This window comes from Pinus tabuliformis, chromosome 3_2, assembly GCF_031772625.1.
Source record: "Pinus tabuliformis cultivar Carrire ecotype Pingquan chromosome 3_2, CPIR1, whole genome shotgun sequence".
NCBI lineage: Eukaryota > Viridiplantae > Streptophyta > Pinopsida > Pinales > Pinaceae > Pinus > Pinus tabuliformis.
In genome coordinates, this window is record NC_142302.1 from 619,096,704 (window position 1) to 619,108,088 (window position 11,385).

Here is an 11,385-nt window from a genome sequence, read left to right on the forward strand (position 1 = left end):
GGTCTTAATCAATCTAAACTTGTCAAGGTAATGCATTGTAAATCTACCAAGGATAGAAATCAAAACTGTCATCTTTGAAAAGAATTATCCAAGAAGCATGGAAAGAGAATTTAAATTCAAATGAAGAAACCATCATCACTCTGAGAATCCAACTTGAAGAGGTTAAGAGAAAAGAGGAGATCCTCACAAATTCGCTGATAGAATGGGAGAAGGATTGTGAAAAAATAGAAGCAGAGGTTATTTCTCTAAGAAAATATCTGGAAAAAACAAAGGCTAAATTGGATTTGAACTTCATATTTTCTAAAGGATTTGAAACACTAGATAACATCCTCAACATTCAAATATATCCAACGATCAAAGCGGGTATAGGTTACAAAGATTCTCACGAGATCTCGAAATGTGAGTCATGATATGGATTTATGAAGGAATGAAATGATACACATATATAAATAGAAACACGGGGCTACAACCAAAACAAAACTTCAATTCATTAATAACAAAGTACTAAAAATTGTTACATGCAGAATGGAAATAAACTAGCTCGGGCGATGGTAGCTTATCTCTGAGAAGAGATGTGGTGGTTACAAGCCTTCTGAAATATGTTACGATGAGGCTCAAAGGCCTATTTATTATTTAGAAGGAATGGAAAACCCTAAACATCCAAAAACCTAACCCTAGGAGATGAAGCGCCAAAATTTTGTTGCCTCATTGAGGTAAATTGGTACATCAACTTCCAGGGGTCGTAACTTTGGCATATGATTTTAGTTTGATGTGTACAATACTATACAAGGACTACAACTTTCGACTATAAACCTCTCTATAAATTTTAGGGTTTGCTCGTTTTCAATAAAAAATCATCTAGGGCCTCAAAACGTCTCCACAAGTCTAGGACCTGAAAAAATGCCAAGAATAGTAAATTGTGCTACAATTAAGGAAACTAAAAGAAAAATGTTGGGGGTCCAAGTGGAATAGGCAGGTGGTCACCAATATCCACTTGGATCATCCTCCCCCCTTAGGAAGCAATGGTCCCTACTACGTTGAGTGCCACCATGAGATGGGGAAACATCTGTTGAATTTGGTCCCTAGCAAGCCACTTGCCATAATGCAGGAGTTGGTCAACTTTGACAAATCGATACGGTTAGATCTTCTTATGGTGAGTGTTATTGATCTATGTGTCCATGATCCGATCAGTTGTGGCTTGTTCCATTGAGTCTAGGTTGAGTTCTATTGGTGTTAGTTATTCTGCAATGTCTAATGTGTCCAACAATGGTGGAAAGTGTAACAGTCCAAAAATAAATATCTAATTTAACATTAATTTAAATGAGAGTGGCACCCAATAAACATGTAATTAATTAACTAAATTCAAATTGAATGAATAGTGCTTACCTGTTTACCTGTGGTCGAAGTAGGCTTACCGCAACAAGGTTTTGGGGACGACTCTCCACCCAACCGTAGGCTCAATTGTGCAACGTCTTGCTACAACTGGCCACCCCCGAGCCCTCAATCAACGTACTACTGCCAGTGACTCCTAGGTCTTAGTATACCATTCTCCCAAGAGAATGAAAGACATAATCTCGGAAAGATGGAATGCAAGAATGCCTCTCATCTTCCTCACCATCTATTAAATAGAACAACATTGTAAGGGGAACCACATGCACACACTCCATGTGTCTACATGCAACTTTCTTTGATTTTTAGCTTTCTTGTTTTATTTCTTTACTTTTCTTTTGATTTTTAGCTTTCTTGTTTTATTTCCTTCTTTTTGATAGTTTTCTTGTTTTATTTCTATTTATTCTTATTTAGAGTTTTAGTATGGTTATTACTATTTTTATTTTTATTATTTTTATTTATTTTCTTGTATATATATTTTTAATATCATTTATTATTTAACATTTATGATTTATTATCTTTATTATTTTTATTATTTATTATTAAGTGATTTATTTATTATTAATTATTATTTTTGCATTATTTATTATTTATTATTATATTATTATATTATTATTTATTATTAAGGGGAGGGATATTACATACTCTCCCACTTTAAGGAACTTTGTCCCGAAGTTATGTTGAATTATTTATTATTTATTAACTTCATGTTGCCAACACCCTCTGCTGAACTAGTATAACCAGCAGGCATCGAAAGTCCCCAACACCCCTGGAAATCTCAAGGAATCTCTGTCCTTTTTCCCACTTTCGGCACCAGGCTAAGCCTGACCCGGTCTGTATCCTAGTCCAAGGCTGGCCCCAAGGCTCACGCTTGACTCAGACCTCATCTGCCCCAAGGCAGGCATCCGATCCGGTACTCAATGACCCCGGGCATCTCGCAAGGTTGGCCCACTCCCTCCACAACTACTAAGGCACACAACCCCAGACATCGAAGTCCTTTACATCCCTTCCAGACTTCGGCATCCCAATCCAATACTAGGCACCTAGCCTAGAACATCAGGCACGTGGCCTCCTCAAGATGGTCTCATAGCTCTTCTAGAGCTATCCATCAAGAGCTATACACAAGACAAAGGAACCACTGACATATGTAGTGTTGATTGAGTTTTTCCCCAACCCATATGGTGTTACTTATTCTCCCTCATGCGTATGGGCTTGCACGAGATCATCAAATAAACCAGCCCTCTCGACCCATTTGTGGAGTCCTGTCAATCATCACACCTCAACATGCAACCAATGCATTAGCTATACCATCATAGTATCATAAAAAATAATCCACATGCCAAGTCTTGTATGTCATCATGAGAACATTCATCCTTGTTAATCGCAACATTATGAATAATGACGAACTACATGCTCATGCATGTCATAAATTTGTATGCATATCACATGCTTCACCTCATGAAATACCATCATAAGTTATAACATCAGCATATTGGCATCAAAGACATATCATGGCTTTACATAATAAATGAACCACATGTCAATAAACTCATATTATAGCATCATAACTTCCTATGTCACGTTATGCAAATCATATCCATCATGAGTATTCAACGTTAATTACCTATCATCACGTAGTAAATGAATATGTCAATATACCTCGACATAACATCATAATGCTTATGCATATCATCACCATCATAAGGATACATCATCACTACTATAACAATTATATAAATATGAACCACATGTGCATGATCACCCTCATACCATCATATCATGAAACATCATCAATATGAGAACATCTTAATACTTATCAAATATAGAATAATACTCTATAAGCATTCTTATCATGGCTCATCAAAAAAATCAATTTCATTTACTTTACAAACATTCAACTATGAACTAAGATTATTCAACATCCATCTAGGATCTATGTTATCTCATCAGTGTTATTAGTGTTATGTTTTCATCAAGATACCAACTACTTTTTCAATAATCATTTCCACATTTTTTTTCAACTAGGAAGTTTACCATTTACACCATAGGTATAATAATCTAAGTACATCGTTAAATTTCACATGAGCCTCATCATCTTGAGTCTTAATCTCTCATGATATATTCTTCTTTCCCAAAGGAAATTCTGGTGAAATTCATTGTTAAGATATTACTAATCATCTATCTTAAAATCCATTTACCCTTTGGCTTAATTTACTTGCATGAGGGTTTGTTGATCCATGTTGACTTATAAATACATCACTTAACAATTATCATTTTCATCTACAAAAATATTTTCTTATCTCGTGAAGTTCCTATCTCAATACCACTTGATTGCTTTATCGTAAATTCACCCTTCTTCAAGTTGGGCAAGAGATTCTTGCTTATTAAATAGTATCTTTATTTTAGATTTTGAAATAGTGGGAACCACTACTACCATCATTGTCCATTAAAAAATTTAAATGTATGGTGTTATGTGGAAACAACCTCTTTTAACGCTATGGAACAAAACTTGATAAGTTTTTCTATATGAAGTCCCACTCATGAAATAATGAGTGCAAATCAGTCAAGTACAACCTCTATTAATTGACTCTAACTTCTCTTGTTAATATGTACACAATCCCTCTCACGGTATCTTTATAAATTTTTTAGCAACATTCTTTATATACTTCAACTATTGAATTTTGTAGATCATTACTATGACCATTACCAATCATGTTTCTCGGTCCACTCATCAATACCTTTAAAAGAACTTTCTTCTTAATAGAACATCTCCGATATTCATAGATATATATTTTTTTATTTTTCTCCTAGTCTTAATTTCCTAATATTCCATGTCTGGAAACTTCTTCAGTTCATGCTATTTTATTAAATTGACTTTAATTTCTCACCTCCAGTCATTGTGGTTTCTTTTCCTTCTCTCTTAGAAGCATTGATACACTTTGGAAATGTTGTTACTATTCCCCAACTTGGGTAATACCCTATAAATAAATTCATTAAGATGGCTACCAAACGTAATCCGCTTATCATTTCCTATTTTAAGACATCAACATAATAAAATTGCCTGATCATACATCCATAATTTATGCATATAGTTAGTCACCTATGAAAAAATTTACCATGTGGCTCTCCCATTAGAGGAAAAAACTATTATAGATGTTGTCATGTACACAACTTATCTGATCCAAGTTGGCCATAATCACATGAGCTATCATTAGTTATCATCATTAGAAAATTTGCAAGTTTCTCCTTTCCGTTTCTCCTTAAACAACTTTATCCAATATATGCAATTTAACCTTGAATCACGAAACCTTATGTAACTATATTACATAACCTTTCATCTTTATATATTTATTATTTTTTTTGTAAATCATATATGTCAAAATATCCCTTATCAAAACCGAATATTTTAAAGTCATATATAATATTAATATATATATTCATCATAACTTTTATTATGACAAAATTTCAATATACATTATTGTATTATTACAAATATTTTCCAGTTATATCATAAATTAACTCACTTAAATTTTAAACACATATTAAATATATCAACACATTTTTTTTGAAAATCATATTAGTTTCCACAACTATTATACTAACTTCACAATCAATCAATTTATTATATAATTTCCAATAAACAACCTACTCCATTCACACAAAATGTAATTTATCTCTAAATGCTACTCAATTAATGCAGTATTGTTTTAATTAAATTACATGTGGTGAATTTGAATTATTGTATCTTATGTGGTAAGTTTATTCTTAATCAAACATCATTGACTGTCGAACCCGAATTAATTGCTCCCAAAAAAATTTCGACAAGTTGAAGTTGGGATTTTCTAAGTAAAGTTGCATTGACAATCAAAACCGTATTAATTGTTGCCAAAAACTAGATAAGTTAAATTTGGGATTATTAAAGGAAAGTTGCAATGACAGTGGAACCCGAATTAGTTGTTGCCAATTTAAATAATTTATAAATAAAACAAATTGTAAAGAAAAATAAAGGGCATTCCGGGCGCTCTCTTACCAAGAGCCAACCTGAACACTAATTATAAAAGTTACTTTTTACAGCAACCATAAAATATAGTAGTGCTGATACAAATAAAATCTTTTTTTTTTTTTTTTTCCAGAGAATGAGGAAACAAATAAAATCTAAGTTCAGAGAACGAGGAAACATTCGGTTTCATAATTAACACGTGACTGGTGTCCTTGCAGATTTCTTCATTGTCGTTCTAAAAGAGAGATAATCAAAGATTGGTACTCATATAAAAAAAAATTGACGATCTTTTATGATGAATATGTTCAAAAGAAGCATACAGAGAAAAATGTAGAAACTATTCGCCGAATTAAATTATTGAAAACTTACTACTTTTCAGATTATTCAAACAGAAAATCATAGAGTCTCGCTTATTAGGGAAATCATTTTTACCTTTGTCCTCGCACCAGTGATTGGCCGAATCGAAATCAGTGATAAACTTGCATGGCAAGATCACAGAGGATTATATGACAATAATATAGTAAAAGGGAAATTTTGAAATCCTGAAACTGCTCTATAAAGTAAGAGGTAAAAATGTGTTCCTGTAACGTTATTAGAAACCAGTTCACGGCCACGAGCTGCAATATCACTTATCTGTCTAAACGGTGAAATGTCTTATAATCTAAATACCCCTCAAAATATTAATCAGAAAAAAATAAATTCTTTACAGTGATTTTATAAAAATTAAAATGATAACCTTTCTCCCAAAGAAAATTGATTTTCCCCTAAATAAAAAGAAAAACTCAAAGCAATTGAGGTGAAAGCTCAACGATAAAAATTACGGAGGTCAAAGCTCAACGATGAAAAAATTTCACTTATTTTGTTAAGCCTATCTAAATCCACTCCCATGGGGGAACCACTAAATCTACACATCAGCGCCCAGTCCTAATAATATTCTCTACACGTCAGCCTGTTTCTAGAGTCATCGTTGATCTAACAGAACCGGTTACCTTTAACACGATTTAATTTTTTTCCTCATTTAATTTTCATCAAATATACGAAATTTATGTTACAAATCTGAATAACGACATAATTGGAAGGAACTCAAGTTTAGGTGTTATTTCCCATTCTTTTCTCATTATCTAATTAATAACAATCTAAAATTCACCTTCCTCTTTTTTTTTTTTTTTTTTAATGTGAAAGATTTTCCTATGAATACTTCAGAGAAGAACCTGTGGTTTCAAAATCTGCCATCCCTGCGGCGCCATATCTGTTCCTGCAATCTGAAGCTCTGTTTCTTCGACATCGGGATGGAAACATTATAGTACTGATGGATAATGAGTTATTAACAGAGATAAAAGATCCGCCGTTTCCAAAATCTGGCAGAGCTCACACTGTGACCCAATATGGCGAAGCACTTGCACAGATTTGTCCCGGAAGGGTCCAAGAAAATTCACAATGAATGGAATTATGTCAAATACAGCGTGCAATACATGAGAATCCTCAGAAAAACAAAATTAAGACTAGAAAGATTTAAAACTTCTCTTAATCCAAACCCTTCTGTAGACAGGATAAAACCTTTCATTCCCCAAACCTTTTTATAGCAAGTACTTAAAGCCTCGCCCGCTCAATGAGTTTTGGCACCAAAAAATTTTTGCGCAAGTAACCTAAACGCTCGGAAGGTCAGTGACGAGCGCAATAAAGCCCCACAGTAAGTTTGCATTCAGACCTCATTCACAACAGGGCACGCCTTTTCTAGATTGGGTTCCCATGGCATTCACTGTAACGGTCAAATTCTCTGAGCCTGAGACAAGCCCGGGTAGAAATTACGGAAGTTTGTCAGTACACACCTGTGGAATCCGATAAAGAACCCAACACCCGCATGCCCTAGAAAATAAATGAAGAAAATAAGAACCCAATTTCTGAACACTGAAAAGTTCAATGGAAATAACACAAAACAATGAATCCAATGCAGCCTGGCTCAATACATAACCCAGTAACTACTGCCAAGAAAAAAAACGAAAAAGAAGGCACTCAATAACTGCTAATGGGCAAATTATGTACAGACCTGAGCGCGTTAAAACTTGATACTCGGCTTCGCGTCAGAGCCAGCGAATAGGGGAGAAGCGAATCAGTAAATGGAGCACCCAAGGCGGAATTCAGGTTTTCTGTTTTACACGGGTGGGACTACAGAAGTCTAATTCCGTTTTATAGACATACTTAAATCAAACAGTTCTCTAGCCCCTTTTACTAAAAGTACCCTTGTCATTTTTCCGAAGCTTCAAAATAGAATTACCTTCCTGCTTGCACAATATCCGGTGGTGCAAGGCTTATCCTCCTTCAAACACCAAACCAGTTTTTACTTATCATGCACAATAATAAGAAGAAGTTTACATTTCAATGATGATCCATGGAATTTTCTAACAAGAAAAACTTTTGGTGATATATGCGGTTTCAAAATATGATCCTTAACAGTCGAAAAGTTTTACAAAATTTTAACGAAATCTTCATAATTAACAATACGAGGAACAAAAGGATTTGCTTAGATATCTCTACTTGCAACAAATATATCAAATATATGGTTTTCCTTGTTTATAATCACTAAACACCATAGCTGTAACCCTACAAACCACTCACAATCAAACCCTTAAACAACCTGCAACCTTCAATTATGCAAACTCCAACACCACAGCCTTACTCTGGTTATCCCCATACAGGCAGAAAGTTTAATTAAAATTAGTTATTTCTCTAGCTTTGCACACCATTAAGCTTCTTATGTGCATATTCCTGATCATTAACCATGGATACCGATCTGATTATTTCATGAAGCTTGAGGCTTTTGATACCATATGTAACAGTCCAAAAATAAATATCTAATTTAACATTAATTTAAATGAGAGTGGCACCCAATAAACATGTAATTAATTAACTAAATTCAAATTGAATGAATAGTGCTTCCCTGTTTACCTGTGGTCGAAGTAGGCTTACCGCAACAAGGTTTTGGGGACGACTCTCCACCCAACCGTAGGCTCAATTGTGCAACGTCTTGCTACAACTGGCCACCCCCGAGCCCTCAATCAACGTACTACTGCCAGTGACTCCTAGGTCTTAGTATACCATTCTCCCAAGAGAATGAAAGACAAAATCTCGGAAAGATGGAATGCAAGAATGCCTCTCATCTTCCTCACCATCTATTAAATAGAACAACATTGGAAGGGGAACCACATGCACACACTCCATGTGTGTACATGCAACTTTCTTTGATTTTTAGCTTTCTTGTTTTATTTATTTACTTTTCTTTTGATTTTTAGCTTTCTTGTTTTATTTCCTTCTTTTTGATAGTTTTCTTGTTTTATTTCTATTTATTCTTATTTAGAGTTTTAGTATGGTTATTACTATTTTTATTTTTATTATTTTTATTTATTTTCTTGTATATATATTTTTAATATCATTTATTATTTAACATTTATGATTTATTATCTTTATTATTTTTATTATTTATTATTAAGTGATTTATTTATTAATTATTAGCATTATTTATTATTTATTATTATATTATTATTTATATTATTTATTATTTATTATTAAGGGGAGGGATATTACAGAAAGTATGGCTTGAACACTAGGTGCAGGCTGAGGAATGGGGGAATTTTGAGCTCGAAAGAATTGTCTCCCACAACTTTGGTGATGGTGTAAGGCCCATATCAGAGTGGTCAGAGCTTCCGATGGGCTTTGATAAGGCATTGTTTCTAAAAATGAAACAAAAATTTGTCGCCCACCTTAAACTTATGTGGCATTTGATGTTGATCAAGTCGCTGCTTGTTCTTGGCATTGGACTTATCCAAGATGTCATGCACCTACTGGTAGATGTGCTGGATGTGTTCAATAAAATTGGTTGCTTTATTAGCCTTAGAATGTACATGTGCGGATTTTATCTGTGTAGTTGCATGAGGCATGGGAACATCAATCAGACACAATGGTTGAAATCCCAGACCCACTTGAAAGGCACTACGACCAGTCGAGACATGGAGATATCAGTTAGAACTGTGTTACACATAAGGAATGTTCTCATCCTAGGTTCATGGATGCTTCAAGTTGTACATGTGTAGTATGTGCACTATCATTCTATTGACGACCTCTATCTGGCCATTAGTATGGGGATGGAATGTAGTCAACTTGGTGAGCTTGGTTTCCAATAATGTCTAGAGGCTCAACCAAAATGTGCCCAAGAAATTGCTATCCCAATTTGAAATAATGGTATGCGGGATCCCAAAATGTACCCACACTCAATAAAAAAGAGTTTGGCAGTGTCCTCTGCTATAATACTCTTCTTGCAAGCGGCCAATATGTCCATCTTAGAAAATTTGTCCACGACCATAAATACAGGGTCATTACCATGCTTGGTAGAAGGGAGGCCTGATAGATAGTCTATGGAGATGGATTCCCAGGGCTGGCTGGGAGTAGGAAAAAGAGTGTACAAGCCTTGCTTCTTGATGGTTGGCTTGGTGATGGCACAGCCAGTGCAGGATCTGGTATATTTTCCAACATCTTGTCGAAGTTTTGGCCAATAAAAATACTTCTATAGTACAACCACAATTTTCTCCACACCAAAGTATCTTGCGAACCGACTGTTGTGTGCCTCTGAAATCAGATTGTCATGCTTGCTCAAAGGAACACAAAGGTGGCCCAAGTAGCATAATAATGCATCTTGGAGGTTGAAATCTAGAACTTTCTTGCCACCCACTAGCATCTCGTATGTGGTGGTGAACTTTGGATCATTTTTGTACAGTTGCATCCATCTGGAGGTTTCATGTCCACAAGAGTTGAGAACAGTGGTTAGTGTTGCAATTGGGGGCCAACTGAGGCAATTTGCAACATGATTGGTGTTTCCCTTCTTGTATTTAATGTTTAAATGGAATTATTGCAGATATGTTGACCACTTTTGATGTTGATCGTTCTACAACTTCTCTTGTGTCTGTATAAACTGAGAGGTCAGTGATCTATGTGGATGATCGTCTCTTTCCCTAGAATGTAATTTTTCCATTTTTGGCATGCCTCCATAGTAGAACACATCTCTTTATCATAAATGGTTTATTTATGTATTGTATCGAAAATTGTATCATTATGATAGGCCACTAGATGCCCTTGCTAGGTGAGAATTGCACCAATAACATAGTCAAAGGCACCTGTCTCAATTTTAAATGGTTGTTGATAATCTGGAAATGTGAGTACCAGTGCAGAGCAGAGGCAGTGCTTCAGCTCAATGAACACCTTCTGTTGGGACTTGTACTAGGAAAAAAAATTATTTTAGTCTGCCCTTAGTAACCTGACTCAAAGTCCGAGTGATATGAGAGAATCCCAACACAAACCTCTGATAAAAATTAGCAAGGCACAAAGAGTTGTGAAGCTCTATTAGAGTGGTATTGGATGGCCAATCCCGAATGACTTGGATATTAACCAGATCCAAATGCACACTTTTCTCATCAATGATGTAGCCTAGATATTGGACCTAGTTCATGCCAAAGGTGCATTTTTCCAAGTTGGCACATATTTTTTGATGCTGCATGCAGGGTTTAAAGGACCTACCAAATGTGTTGCAAGAGCTCTCCCAACTATTGTTGAAGATGAGGATGTCATCTAGATATACAACCACAAACGAGTTGGTGAAGGCCGCAAGATGTCATCCATCAGCCTCATAAAAGTTGTAGAGGCATTTGTTAACTTGAAAGGCATGACCAACCACTCGAAAATTCCCTCCTTGGATTTGAAGGTGAACTTCCATACATCTGTGGGTTCTATTGGAACCTAGTGATAAACAAACTTCAAATTTATCTTGCTGAAATACTTGGCCCCCTTGAGCTGGTCAAGAAGGTCATCAATCTATGGGCGTGGATAATTGTTCTTGACAATGATTTTGTTTAGTACCCGATAATCAATGCATAGCCTTCAGGTTCCATCCTTCTTTTGTACAAGTACAATCAAGCTCCCACAAGGTGAGGAACTTGGTCAAAGGTGCC

General features: G+C 35.2%; 1 long non-coding RNA gene across 1 annotated transcript; it reads right to left on the reverse strand.

Moving 5' to 3' along the window:
* Positions 1-7,119: 7,119 nt before the first annotated feature.
* LOC149182122 (uncharacterized) lies at positions 7,120-7,708 on the reverse strand. The gene is made up of 2 exons (XR_016257586.1): positions 7,437-7,708; positions 7,120-7,255 (listed from the first exon to the last, which is right to left on the reverse strand). It is a non-coding gene; the product is annotated as an uncharacterized LOC149182122 (long non-coding RNA).
* Positions 7,709-11,385: the final 3,677 nt, after the last annotated feature.